Raw genomic sequence first — 15,779 nt, 5'->3', positions numbered from 1 at the left:
GGTCCACCATGCCCCTCAACCCCCCACAGTGACCGCAGGTTCCCTGAGAGCACTCAACCCCCACAGTGCCACTTAACCTTCCATCGTGGTCCATCATGACCCTCAACCTCCCACAGTGCCCACAGGCCCGTGAGAGCCCTCAACCCCCACAGTCCACCTAACCTTTCGTTGTGGTCTACCATGCCCCTCAACCCCCACAGTGATCCCAGGCCTCCTGAGAGCACTCAACCCCCACAGTGACACTCAACCTTCCATAGTGATCCACAATGCCCCCCAACCCACCACAGTGACCCCAGTTCCCATAAGAGCCCTAAAGCACCACAGTGCACACCAACCTCCCACAGTGCGCCCCAGCTCCCTACATTGTCCATCGCTTGACGTAAAGCCTCCACCCCCCCCCCCATAGTCCTCCCAACCTCCTAGGGTGTCCCACAGTGCCCACCCAGTCCCAGAAGTGCACTCTAGTCTACTACAGTGCCCCTAGAAAGCCCCCAAGCTCCTGTTGAGACCCACAGCCCCCTCCACAGATGCCATTCCCCACAGCTGCCCCTGGCTTCTTCCAGAATCCCCTACAGAGCCGCCATGTCTGCTGCAAAGACCCCAAACACCCTCCAGAACCCTTGTCCCCCACAGTACCACCAAACTGCATCCTTTCAGTATTTCAATACATATTTCATTTTTTTTGTTGGGGCACTGAAGGTTTAAGAAAATTTTACCAGACCCTGGTCTCAATAGAGTTGAGAATCACTGCTCTGTATCATGTTATCTCACATATAGGTATAGACCTCAAAGTAAGCCAGTTGACTGATCCCCATAGTGAAAAGCGGACAGATCTATCAAGGTTTTCTGTGGGACTGTCATCGGTTCATCTTCTCATTCCCAGGCAGTCATCGCCAGCCTCCCATCCCCCTTCCCAGGCAGAGAAGATGTCATCCCCCCCATGGAGACAGGTTCACTTTATGGAGACATCATTGATCTAGGTAGACCTCTGACATCTCCCCTCTGTGCTGGCTGCAGAGAGCCTTGGATCTCCTCTGACACCACTCCACTTGAACAGCTTCAGTCCCTGCAGGAGCGGGAGTTCACGAGCTTCCTCCGCTGTGCCTGCTGAGCCCACAGTCCTACATCTGAGTTCAAAAATAACCCTTTCCACCGCCAATAGGTAATAGATATGTCTAAGGTTCTGCACGCGGTAAAAATATAGATCACATTGCATGCCGTGCTAATATTACGCAATACCATTTGAGAAGGTAAACATATCCGCTGCACACAAATACTGCGAGCACACGCCGTGGGGGGGAACTCTGGTTCTTCAGGCCCCATTCACACCTCAGCGTTTTGCAGCTTGAAGCTCAATGCTCCTAATCGCTGGAGGAGGAAAAAAAAATCAATTATTCTCTATGGAGATGGTTCACATCTCCACTCCAAATTGCCTGAAGCCAAACGCCTGAAGCTCAAAAAAGTTCTGGAGATTTTTTTGTAGCGCAAATTGGGCAGATTTGCACGTTTTTATTCCCATAGAAATGATTGGAAACACGCGGTTTGCATGTGTTTTTGCAGATTTTCTGCTTAAAATAAAATATATTAAAAAAAAAATTCTAAACAATAGTAATAATATATGGTAAATAAATGTAAAATAAATACAAAGATAACTAGAAATCATCATCAATGAATAATAAATAAATGAAATAAATTAATAATAAATTAATAATTAACCCCTAACCTTAAAAAAAAGATATTAAATACATTATTATTAATAATAATTATAATAATAAAATAATCATAAACACCCAAACAAAAAAAATTAATAATAATATTAATTATTATAATGTATTAATAATAATACATTTATTTTGTGTTAGGGTGTTCATTTATTATTATTTTATTATTATTATTTCATTTTTTTAAGGGTTAAGGTTAGGGAATATTTATTTATTTATTATTACATAGTGTTCATTTATTGTATGTATTTATATTTGTGTTATTATTTTACATCTGTTTATTTATTATTATTTTTATTATTATTAATAGTAGTAGTATTATAATTAACACCCTAACCCTAACAAAAATATTAAAAATAAATATCAATAATAATAATAATAATAATAAGACAATAAATAGAATAATAACCCCTAATCCTAACCCTAAACTAACCTTAACTCTAAGTAGTAGTATTATTATTAACACCCTAACCCTAACAAAAAAATTTAAATAAATAATAATAAGATAATAAATACAATATTAACCCCAAACCCAAACCTTAACCTAACCTTAACTCTAAGTGCCAGTTCACACTAGGACGACTTGTCAGGCGACCTAGTCGCCTGACAAGTAGCGTCCCGTTCAGTACAATGGAACCGTTCTAATCGGAGCGACGCAAGTCGCTCCAACTTAGAAAAAGGTTCCTGTACTACTTTGGGGGCGACTTGGGGCGACTTGCATAGACTTCTATACAGAAGTCGTTTTGCAAGTCGCCGTGGCAGTCGTGTGCAGGTCACCTCGGTGAGGCGACCTGCAAGTCGTGCCGCCCCTAGTGTGAACCGAGCCTTTACTCTAACCCTAACAAAATAAATAAATAAATGAATAATAATAATAAACAAAGAAATAAAAGCTAATGGAAAAACTGAAAAAAAAAGCTGAAAACCCTAGCAACAAATGATGCAGCAGATGATAGCTTTCTCCACCGGCAAAGCTCAAAAACGCTGTATAAAAGCACACATAAATGTGCCAAAATCACGCAGTCTCATGGATGTCTGTGGGGTGTAGATGGAGAGTACGAGCCAGATGCATGAAGAAGAGTGCATCCCATTGCTATTGCTAACTGTTAGTTGTACAGGTTCCACTCCTGTACTGAAATTGCTTACTCTGATTTCACTGCACACTGTGAGCTTCTCACCATGTGCATTAGAAGCTGCAGCAAATCAGATAGCACCCCTCGTTCCCAGCCTAAATGCACCTGGGTCCACCCTTTCATTAATCGGATATCAGTTCTTTCAGTGATTGAGGTTCTGCAGGAGTTACCTCTGAAAAAAAAAGCGATCTCAGGACCATGCGGTTTCCCTGCGGCTGCGTTTTAAAAAAAGGTGCATGCACATTTTTTTTTTTTATTGCAGTTCATGCGGCACAGTAGCCCATTCAAATGAATAGGCTGTGGTGCTCGAGCAAACGTGGGCCACAGTTCACAAGTGTGCAGGAAAGTGTGTAAGGCTTTGTTCCCGCTAGGGCAAATCCATAGTTGTGCGACTTTGATGCCACTTTAACCTCTTCAATACCGGGCACTTTCCCCCCTTCCTGCCCAGGCTAAATTTTCAGCTTTCAGCGCTGTCACTTTTTAAATGACAATTGCGCGGTCGTGCTACACTGTACCCAAACAAAATTTGCGTCCTTTTTTCCCACAAATAGAGCTTTCTTTTGGTGGTATTTGATCACCTCTGTATTTTTTGTGAAAAAAAAAACAAATGTTTTTATTCGTTTCTGTTATACAATGTTGTAAATAAGTATGTTTTCTCCTTTACTGACGGTCGCAGGTGAGGTGGAACTGATCGGCACTGATGATGTGCTCTGATATGCAGCACTTATGGACATTGATAGGCGGCACTGATGGGCACTTATGGGTGGCACTGATAGGCGGCACTGATGGGCACTTATGGGTGGCACTGATAGGCGGCACTGATGGACACTGATAGACGGCACTGATGGGCACTTATGGGTGGCACTGATAGGCGGCACTGATGGACACTGATAGGCGGCACTGATGGGCACTTATGGGTGGCACTGATAAGCGGCACTGATGGACACTGATAGACGGCACTGATGGGCACTTATGGGTGGCACTGATAGGCGGCACTGATGGACACTGATAGGCGGCACTGATGGGCACTTATGGGTGGCACTGATAGGCGGCACTGATGGGCACTTATGGGTGGCACTGATAGGCGGCACTGATGGACACTGATAGGCAGCACTGATGGGCACTGATAGGCGGCACTGATGGGCACTCTTGGGTGGCACTGATAGGCGGCACTGATGGGCACTGATAGGCGGCACTGATGGGCACTGATAAGTGTCACTGATGGGCATCACTGATGGCTTTGCTGATGATGGGCACTGATTGGCACCTGTATGGGCACTGACCGTAATCCCTTGTGGTCCAGGGTGGCATACCTGGTGGCCATCCATTGTGGGCATCCCTGGTGGTCCAGTGGGGGCATCCACGGGGGGAGGGGCTGCGTTGATAATTAGCACAAACCCCCCCTGTAAGGAGAGCTGACGATCGGCTCTCCTCTACTCGCGCCTGTCAGACGCGAGTGAGGAAAAGCCGATACACGGCTCTTCCTGTTTACGCTGTGATCTGCTGCGATTGGACACGATTGATCACTTGGTAAAGAGTCTCCGTCAGCTGATCCAATCACAGCTGATCAGTGTAAACAGGAAGAGCCATTTATTGGCTTTTCCTCACTCGCGTCTGACAGACCCGAGTAGAGGAGAGCCGATCTTTACCGAGATCGGTGTTGCGGTGTGTCAAGACACCAATTTGGACATTTTCACTTAGGGGTGTACTCACTTTTGTTGCCAGTGGTTTAGACATTAATGGCTGTGTGTTGAGTTATTTTGAGGGGACAGGAAATTTACACTGTTATACAAGCTGTACAATCACTACTTTACATTGTAGCAAAGTGTCATTTCTTCAGTGTTGTCACATGAAAAGATAGAATAAAATATTTACAAAAATGTGAGGGGTGTACTCACTTTTGTGAGATACTGTATATACACAGTATAAGTGATTCTGCACTCCCGGGTAGGGAGCGCACGTGCTGCTGGTCACAGCAGAAGCCGATCAGCGAGGCTTCTGCTGTGACTAGCAGCACGTGCGCCCCCTACCCGATCGGCGAAGAGAGAGACAAGACGGAGCTCTGCCTATGTAAACAAGGCAGAGTTCTGTCCTGTCAGTGGGGGATTTTCTTTCCCTGCAAAGCACATCTCTTAGTGAAAGCACCTCACACAGTACACATAAACACTGCACACATTTAACCCTTTGATCGCCCCTGATGTTTAACCCCTTCCCAGCCAGTGTCATTAGTACAGTGATAGTGCATATTTTTTAGCACTGATCCCTATATTAGTGTCACTGGTCCCCAAAAAGTGTCAAAAGTGTCAGTTAGGTGTCCGATATGTCCGCCGCAAAATCGCAGCCCCGCTATAAGTCGCTGATTGCCGCCATTACTAGTATAAAAATAAGTAAAAATTCTATAAATCTATCCCATAGTTTGTAGATGCGATTTCTTTTGCACAAACCAATCAATATACACTTATTGGGATTTTTTTTTACCAAAAATATGTAGCAGAATACATATTGGCCTAAACTGATGAAGAAATTAGATTTTTTTTTTTTTTTTAATTATTGGATATGTTTTATAGCAGAAAGTAAACAATATTGGTTTTTTTTTTTTTTTTTTTTTTTTTTTAATTGCCGCTCTTTTTTTGTTTATAGCACAAAAAAAAAAAAAAAAACGCAGAAGTGATCAAATACCACCAAAAGAAAGCTCTATTTGTGAGAAAAAAATGTACATACATTTTATTTATGTACAGTGCCGCACGACTGCGCAATTGTCAGTTAAAATAACGCAGTGCCGTATCGCAAAAAAAATGGCCTGGTCATAAAGGGGGGGGGGGGGGGGAATCTTCCGGAGGTCAAGGGGATATCAGCCCTGTGAACATTCAGGTCAGGGGTAGTGTTAGGATTAGGGTTAACCCATTAACACAATGCGCTTTATTGCACGACGTAACGCATGTTAGCGCAGCGTACAATGGAAACGGACCTTGGTTTTTTACAAACAATGTCATGTGATCACCATGTCAGCTCTGTGACCATTCAGGTTAGGACTAGGGTCAGGGTAAGGGTTAGCCCATTATTTTTTAAGGACTGTGTTAATACGATGCACTTTATTGCACGACGTAATGCGTGCGCAACGAATAATGTAAACAGACCCTGGTTTGTTTACAATGTCATGTGATCACCATGTTGGCCCTGTGAGCATTCAGGTTAGGACTAGTATTAGGGTAAGGATTAACCCATTATTCTTAATGGACTTCCTTAACTCAATGCGCTTTATTGCACGACGTAACGCGTGTTAACGCAGCATACAATGGAAACGGACCTTGGTTTGTTTACAAACAATGTCATGTGATCACCATGTCAGCTCTGTGAGCATTCAGGTTAAGACGAGTGTCAAGCTAAGGGTTAACCCATTATTTTTAATTTACTTTGTTAATACGATAGACTTTATTGCGACGGCGTAACGCGTGCGCAACTAAAAATGTAAACGGACCCTGGTTTGTTTATAAACAATGTCATGTGATCACCATGTCAGCCCTCTGAGCATTCAGGTTAGGACTAGTATTAGGGTAAGGATTAACCCATTTTTTAAAATGGACTACCTTAACACAATTCACTCTATTGCATGACGTAACGTGTGTTAACGCAGCGTACAATGAGAACGGACCCTGGTTTGTTTACAAGCAATGTCACGTGATCACCATGTCAGCCCTGTGAGTATTCAGGTTAAGGTTAGTATTGAGGGAAGGGATAACCATACACGTGGCAATTTTATTCAGCAGCCAAACTTTGCTCTATGAGCACTCAGGTTAGGATGGGTGTCAGGGTAAGGGTTAACCCATTATCTTTAATTGACTGTGTGAATACAATACACTTATTGCACGGTGTAATGCATGCGCAGTGAAAAATGTAAACAGACCCTGGATTGTTTACAAACAATGTCATGTGATCACCGTGTTGGCCCTGTGAGCATTCAGGTTAGGACGAGTGTCAGGGTAAGGGTCAGCCCATTATTTTTAACGGACTGTGTTAATACGATGCACTTTTTTGCACGACGTAACGCGTGCGCAACGAAAAATGTAAACAGACCCTGGTTTGTCTACAAACAATGCCATGTGCATGTGATCACCATGTCAGTCCTGTGAACCTATTAACTCAATGCACTTTATTGTACGACGTAATGCATGTTACAATGTCAGCCCTGTGAGCATTCGGGTTAGGACTAGGGTCAGGGTAAAGGTTAACCCAATAACACAATGCACTTCATTGCACGACGTAACGCGTGCGCAACGAAAATGTAAACAGAACCTGGTTTGTTTACAAACAATGTCATGTGACCACCATGTCGGCCCTGAGAGTATTCAGGTTAGGACGAGTGTCAGGGTCAGGGATAACCCATTATTTCTAATGGACTGCCTTAGTACGAGGCATTTTATTGCACGGCGTAACGCATGTGCAACGAAAAATATAAATATAACAAACCCTGGTTTGTTTACAATGTCATGTGATCAACATGTCGGCGCCCTGAGAGTGTTCAGGTTAGGACGAGTGTCAGGGTAAGGGATAACCCATTACTACAATGCACTTTTTTGCATGACGTAACGCGTGTTAACACAAAGTGCAATGGAAACGGACTGTGGTTTGTTTACAAACAATGTCATGTGATCACCATGTCAGCCCTGTGAGCATTCAGGTTAGGGTTAGTATTGGGGGAAGGGATAGCCATACATGTGGCAATTTGATTCAGCAGCCAAACTTTAGATTCCTCTTTTCTGTACTGTGAAAAGCAACCACAGACATACAATGGTGGTTCTGACCGACCACAAGGAGAAGGGATGGAAATTGCCTCTGGTGGATAAATCAAATCACTTTCAATGCAATCGTTTTCTCCCCAGTTTTTAGTCTGATTTGGGCTTTTTTCACCCTCTGTTTTCACCTGGAGTTCTGGCAAGTAACACACCTCCTGTATTAGAGCGCCCCCACTCTGCATGAAGGAGCACAGGGGGTACATTTGCACAGCAGCATTGTCAGTCTAGGGGGAGGGGCATGTTAGGTGTAGTAGCAGATTTAGATACTCTAACAAACTGAAGTGGAACTCGAGCTAAGGCCCCCTTCACATTGCCGCAAGGTGAAAGTCGCGCGATTTTGCCGTGATTTTGGTGCGATTTTAGGGAATGCCTGTGTAAACCTGAGGTCTATGTACCTCAACTCGCATCAAAGTTGAACCAAAGTAGTACAGGGACTACTTAGAGGTCGGTGCGACTTATAGTCACACAGATATGAATGGTTATCACTGGGAATCATGTGGAGCGACTTGTCATGTGACTCTAATGTCCAAAGTCGCAGGAAAAGTCGCACAAGTGTGAAAGGGGCCTAATACTTTATAATCAGTTACAGCAAACAGTTTTTTTTTCTTTTGGAATAAAGGTTTTACATAAATAAATAAAACACGGATTATTGTAAGCACCCCGGCCAGTGGTAAATGGTTTGTCTCAACCCTCTAACTGCTACAGCTCTGCAAGAAAGCTTGTTCTTTTGGAAAAACAACAGACTTATTGGCTGGATAACCAGATACCAATGGCCAATGATCAGCTTTTATTTATTTGTGTAAAACCTTTATCCCAAAAGGTGAAAAAAAAAAACCCCGTTCGATGTAACTAAATATAAAGTGGCGGCCGAAACGCGCTGGCTTTCTTTTTTTGGCTGTTCACATGCAATAATAAAATGCTGTTTTAGCCGACTTCCATGGCATCAGCTTTTTCCTTCTTTTGCATGAGCTGGTCTTCCTCATTGACTCCAGGGTATTACGCCAACATTTTACCAATATGTCTCACCCAAATTTTGTCAAACTCCTAGTTCTCTCATCGCTACAGAATTCATTCCTGTGTGCCCGGAAAGCTGCAATATTCTGCTCACAATGTGGCATTTCTATTCTATATATATATATATAAAAAGTATGCAATGAATTTGATTTACTAAAACTGGAAAGTGCAGAATCTGGTGTAGTACATGGTGGCCAATCAGCTCCTAACTTCTGCTTGTTCAGTTAAGCTTTGACAATAAAAGCTGGAAGCTGATTGGCTGCCATGCACAGCTGCACCAGATTCGATTTTGCACTCTCCAGTTTTAGTAAATCAACCCCATAATGTGTGTAGTAGGTTTTAGGGACAAGTCACGCCGGCTGCAAGGATCTGCATAGACGATCGAAGGCTCAACCCAAAAGGGCACATAGAGAAAAACAGATGAATTTGTTTAACCACTTCAGTATCGGGCATTTTCACCCCCTTCCCGCCCAGGCCAATTTTCAGTTTTCAACTTTGAATGACAATTGCGTGGTCATGCAACGCTGTACCCAAATTATTGGATTCATTTTGATTTGATCACCTCTGCGATTTTTATTTCTTGCTCTATAACACAAAAGAAGAGCGACAAGTTTGAAAAAAAAACACAATATTTTTTTACTTTTTGCTATAATAAATATCCCAATTTTTTTTTTTAAATAAATTTTTTCCTCAGTTTAGATTGATACGTATTCTTCTACATATTTTTGGTAAAAAAAAATCGCAATAAGCATATATTGATTGGTTTGCACAAAAGTTATAGCTTCTACAAAATAGGGGATAGATTTATGCCATTTTTATTTTTCATTTTTTTTACTAGTAATGGCGGTGATCTGCGATTTTTATCGTGACCTCGACATTGCGGCGGACACATCGGGCACTTTTGACGCTATTTTGGGACCGTTCACATTTATATAGCGATCAGTGCTATAAAAATGCACTGATTACTGTATAAATGTCACTGGCAGGGAAGGGGTTAACACTAGGGGGCGATCAAGGGGTTAAATGTGTTAGCTAGGTGTGTTCTAACTGTAGGAGGAGGGGATTCACAAGGGGAGGAGACCGATCGGTGTTCCTCTGTACTGGGAACACACGATCGGTCTCCTCTCACCTGACAGGACGTGGATCTGTGTGCATCGGCTCCTGAGTGACACGCGCGCGCCCTAGACAGCCCGGGAAGCCAAGGACGTCATATGACGCCCGCCCAGGATGGGAGATCCCTCCTGCGGACGTCATTTGACGAGGGCTGGGATGGGAAGTGGTTAATTGTTAAAAAAAATGAAGCATTGGGGTTGATTTACTAAAACTGGAGAGTGCAAAATCTGGTGGAGCTGTGCATGGCAGCCAATCAGCTTCTAAATCCAGCTTGTTCAATTAAGCTTTGACAATAAAACCTGGAAGCTGATTGGTTCCTATGCAGAGCTGCACCAGATTTTGCGCTCTGTAGTTTTAGTAAATCTCCCCCATAGTGTTGGAATGTAACAAGGAGCCACACTGCGGCTTCACAACGCACACAAGCGCGCACGCATTATATGGAGCATAACACGCATGACCCGCTGTGAACCGGCCCTTACTGAAAAAATATACAAAACTGGCTCCGTGTGGCGGGGAGCAAGACATTTCAAAGCATGTCTTCCTTACTATTCAATGGGATATTCTAGAATAATCGTCAGTTGTTACTCTGATCGCCTTCCACGGTCACTGACACCGAGGCTGCTCACCAAAGTCACATCCACGTGGAATCCCTCCTGGTCTGTTCCCGTGTACCAGGTCACAGGCAGGAAATTTTACTTGCAGCTCTTTTATTTATAACAGTTTTCTACCTTCACTTTGCAAGACAAGAAAACACTAAAAAGTTACAAAGTAACATTATATGAAAGCTGTGCTGCTGATCTTTATAAAATTTGTAAATGTCTGCATACCTTCGAAATAAAGATATCTGATATTTTTTGTGATTCAGCCGTGGAGCCTATTCCTCTGTGGTTGCAGTAATAATAATAATAATAATAATAATAATAATAATAATAATAATATTAATTATAATAATAATAAAAATGACTTATACTACTACTATTAAAAAAAAATAATAATAATATTAACAATTAATCTGTGTAGAGGGTTCTTTACTGTCAGAGCAGTAGAGATGTGGAATTCTCTGTGGTTGCAGTAATAATAATATTAATAATAATAATAATAGTAATAATGACTTCTACTACAACTACTATTTAAAAAAAAATAACATTATTATTATTATTATTAATAATAATAATAATATTAACAATTAATCTGCATAGAGGGTTATTTACTGTCAGAGCAGTAGAGATGTGGAATTCTCTTCCACAAGCAGCGGTATCAGCAAAGAGCATCGATAGTTTAAAAAAAACTATTAGATGGGCATCTTAACGATCACAACATACAGGGATATACGATTTACTATTGACATAAAAACATACACAAACACACACACTCACAGGTTGAACTGGATAGACTGTTGTCTTTTTTCAACCTTACCTAATATGTAACTATGTAATAATATATTAATATTATTAATAATTGAAATAATAATTTATTACTACTACTAACAACAACAACAAATTATTATTATTATTATGATTATTACTACTACTACAAATAATAATAATTTATTACTACTACTAATATTACTACTACTAACAACAACAATAATACACTATTATTTGTAGTAGTAATAAATTATTATTATTAGTAGTAATTTTTTGCCTAATAATAATAATAATAATGTATTAGTACTACTAATGCTGCTACTACTACTACTAATAACAACAATAATAATGTTGTTATTAGTAGTAGTATTAGTAGTAGTAATAAATTATTATTATTAATAATAAAAATAATAATAATAATGTATTGCTACTACTACTACTAATAACAACAATAATACATTATTATTATTATTATTATTATTATTATTAATAATAATAATAACATTAATAATAATGTATTACTACTACAAATGCTACTACTAATAACAACAATAATAAATTATGATTATAAATATTAATAATAATAATAATAATAATAATAATAATAATAATAATAATAATAATAATGTATTACTACTAATGCTACTACTAATAATAACAATATAAACAAATTATTAATAATAATAGGCAAAAAGCAAAAAAAGAAAAATTTGGAATAATTCTAGGCCAATACTGGGCAGGAGGTCGGCTGCTTGCCCAAAAAGATATTTGCCCACCACCTCAAAGTAAAACTATTATAACAGAAATAAGAAGGCTGCTGCCTCCTGAAAATGCTAACTCCCTGGCTGCTGCCATGCTCTGGCTTCAGTTCTTTCTACAGCTAAAAATGTAGATCCTGAACGTCAGGGGAAAGTCAGTAGGCCTCTCATCTGCTTGCTTGCACCGGGCCAGTGACCCCATGCATAAAAACAGTAGGTCCAGCCTCTTACTAAAAATACTCATTGCCTGGCTTTATCAAGCTACAATCCTTCTCAGTCACAGACCCAGAAAAAGCACGCAGGAAGCAAAAGTCGGAAGTCCTTATTTCTATACTTGTGGGCCAGTGAAAGCATTAAATGCAAAGCAGCCAGTTAAGTAGCATTTTCAGGTATGTATGTATATAACATATAAGAACAGCTATTTTTGTATGTAGCAATTTCAGATGTACAGGTCAGCAATGGCAGCCCTCTTGCATCTTTCATTACAGATTTATTTTAATTTGTAAACTTTAGCTTTTTTTTGGAAACTAATTGACATGAACCCCCCAAAAAAAGGTAATTAATGTTATTAAAACTCTTACCTAAAGTAGTTTAAGGATATATTTTAAAGCACATTATCAGGTTGTTATTGTCACATAATTATAATATTATTATTATTATTATTATGAATAATAATAACAATAATTATTATTATTGTTGTTATTATTATTATTATTATTATAATATGAAAGGTATGTAAGTATATAACAAGTGCAGCTATTTTTTTAAGTAGCAATTTCAGATTAGAGGTCAGCAATGGCAGCCCTTTTGTATCTTTCATGGCCGATTCATTTTAACTTGAAAACTTTCGTTTTTCTTTTCTAAAGGAAACTAATTAACACGAACCCCAAAAAAGTTAATTAATGCTATTAAAACTCTTATACAAAAGTAGTTTAAGGATATATTTGAAAGCAGATTATCAGGTTGTTATTGTCACATAACTATATAAATATTATTATTATATTATGATGAGTTCAAAGCATCCCTATATATATATGTATGCTATAAAAAAATTATAATAATGATAACAATAATAATAATTATATATATATATCTATTTATCTATCTATATATATAGATATCTATATAGATATATAGATATCTATATATATACATATATGTATGCTGTAAAAAAATTATAATAATGATAATAATTAGATATATATAAATATATATATACACAGTATGTATATATATATATATATATATATATATATATATATATATATTTTTTTTTTTTTTTTCTTTAAATTACAGTATATAAAACATCATACCCTATAATTTTATATTATTTTAGGTTTCTGCTTACATTTTTTTATAGTGTATAAAGTATCATACCATATAATTTTTTATATTATTTTAGATTTCTACTCATATTTTTTTATAGTTCATAAAATATAATTTTTCTAATATTATTTCATATTTCTGCTTATATTTATTATAGTGCAGGCACCATACCCTATAATTTATTATCAAATTTTATAACGCCACTTATATAATTATTCTTATTACTCCCATCAACAAGCAGTACACCGTGCCTCTAAGTAGATCACATCATCTCCATCCCCCGGGCTCTCCGGCATAGCAGCAGTTCACATTAAAATTCATCCGTCACTATTAAACAATCTCCGCTCTGCCCAAAAAAAAAAAAAAAAGAAAATCACATCCTCTTCCACTCAAATACAACTCCTCTTTCCTTGTAGCTTCTATGTTGAAAACAATCTCACCAAAACCATTAACTACCACCCCCCTGCTCAACCCCCCCCCCCTTCCCCCCTTGCCAAATAAAAGTTTGGCCCGGGTGAGCTGAGATTGGCCCCAGTGGGCACTGGGAGGGGGTAACTGTCTTGGTGCGCAATCTGGAAAAAAATTTTGCGGTGGGCATGCAGCACATTAAAAAAAAAAAAAAAAAGAAAGAAAAAGGATACATTGTCACCGATCCCTGGCAACAATGTTATTCTTTTTTTTTTATATTTTTATATTTTTTTATTTATTTTTCATAATATTTTTTTTTTTGGGCCATAACCGGTGTTGACAAACAAGGAATAGGCAGGAGTGGGCTGAGTGTGTCACCCAATGCAATGACTACTGTCTACTGTGTGTGTGTGTGTAAGCTCAGGAATTCAGCTTGTTCCCTCCTCACCCTCCCACAGCAAACAAGCTGCCAAAAAAAAAAAAAAAAAATCAACAATGGATATCTTCTTACCTTGCCTGCTCAGCACAAGGGCAGCTGCATTGCAAGAAGTGGGCAAGAGCAATATGGGCACCGGTAGAGGCGAGTTGGGCTGCCAGTCCCTTGGCCCTTGGTGTGAAGACACTAGGACAACATCAAAGCAACTTTAGGGGGGGGACCCTTCAGGGGCCTATTGTCTGCCTGTGTTGTGATCTGCGCTTCTTGTGACTCCCCCTCTGGCCGCTGGGAGACTTGGTACAGCCCAGGCATTCATGCCAAGTAGCTTTCACACATAGAAGCTTGTCTCAAGCAATTGCTGACAAGCCACAAACAAGACATTTTCTCCCTCCCCCTCTTTTTTTCTTTTTTTTTTTCCTTCTCCTTCCTCCTTCCACCTCCTCTTCTTCCCCCCCCCCCCCTCTTCCCCTCCTTCTTCCTCCTCCTCCTCCTCCTTTTTCTCCTCCACCTCCTCTTTCTTCCAAATGCAAACTAAAAACTCCAGTGACAGACAGGCAGAGCAAGCTACAGTGCAAGCAACAGCAGTGCTTGCTGCTGTACAGGAGTGGAACACACACACACACACACGTAGTACACACGCGTGTGCGCACACACACACACACACACACACACACACTGGCTGGAGCCATAGCCGTGGGGGATGGTGGTGGTAGGGGGGGGGGGGGGTTGGGTGACTCTCGCCTTTATCCTAGCAAAATGGCAGGAGAGAGGCGCTTTTGGCGAGCGCATTGTTATGATCAAGGGCTTCTGATGCCTAATTATCCGAATATTTTTTTTTTTTTGTGAAAAGGAAACGCGCCGCCTCGGCTCTACCTCCTCCTGCCTGTCGCCGCTCTGCATAACACAGTCTGGCTCTGGAATTTTTTTTTTTTTTTTTTAACATGCCGCCAGGTTAACGAAGTTCTTTTTTAACACTTTCCGCATAGGCCGGTGACCCCTGTGTGTTTTTTTTTTTTTTTTTTTAAACACACATTTTTTGGGGGGGCCAAATAAGTCAGGAGTTACGCTTTATCGTTCGCCGGCGTTGGAAGAGTCTTAAGGATTTTTATGGTAAAGGTCGGTCCCCGGATCAAGAGATTTGTTGATCTGGTGTTCGACCTCTTAATCATTTTTTTAAATTCCATTGCAAGATAACCCAATGGGTTTGGTTTACTGAAACTGGAGAGTGCAAAATCTGGCGCAGCTGTGCACGGTAGCCAATCGGCTTCTAACTTCAGCTTGTTTGATTCGGCTTTTACAATGAAAGCTGATTGCAGAGCCGCACCAGAGTTTGCACTCGCCAATCTGTTTTTTGTACTCGGAAGCACTGGCGCAATATTATCTGGCACCGTTGTCGGGCAACTCTACCGCCGCATGATTTTATAGGCAGAATATTAATAATATTATATTTATATTTTATTTATATATTATATCTTTATATAATATAATCTTATTCATTTATTAATAATGGGCTTAGGTGTTCTCCAAACTCATTTCTAACCTGAGCTCCCGTTTCTTGTACTCCAAAAACATGATATCTGGCACCAACGTCGGACAACTCTACCGCCACATGCTTTTCTAGGAAGAATATTAATAACATTATATTTATATTTTATTTATATATTATATATTTATATAATATAATCTTATTCATTTATTAATAATGGGCTTAGG

At 39.8% G+C, this 15,779-nt stretch overlaps 1 protein-coding gene across 7 annotated transcripts in view; it reads right to left on the bottom strand.

The window, feature by feature from the left end:
* Positions 1 to 14,503, bottom strand: part of BCL9 (BCL9 transcription coactivator) — a 383,396-nt gene extending 368,893 nt beyond the window's left edge. For 5 of the 7 annotated variants that reach the window (XM_073617281.1, XM_073617280.1, XM_073617287.1 and 2 more), the window contains exon 1: positions 14,142 to 14,503. The gene's annotated coding sequence lies outside the window, so the exon portion shown is untranslated. The remainder of the gene's footprint in view (positions 1 to 14,141) is intronic. The other 2 variants (XM_073617291.1, XM_073617292.1) reach the window with 1 other exon arrangement.
* Positions 14,504 to 15,779: the final 1,276 nt, after the last annotated feature.

The sequence above is a fragment of the Aquarana catesbeiana genome, linkage group LG02 (genome assembly GCF_042186555.1).
Source record: "Aquarana catesbeiana isolate 2022-GZ linkage group LG02, ASM4218655v1, whole genome shotgun sequence".
In the NCBI taxonomy this organism is placed as follows: Eukaryota; Metazoa; Chordata; class Amphibia; order Anura; family Ranidae; genus Aquarana; species Aquarana catesbeiana.
Note: the sequence above shows the minus strand (reverse complement) of the source record. Positions and strands in the feature narration are given on the sequence as shown.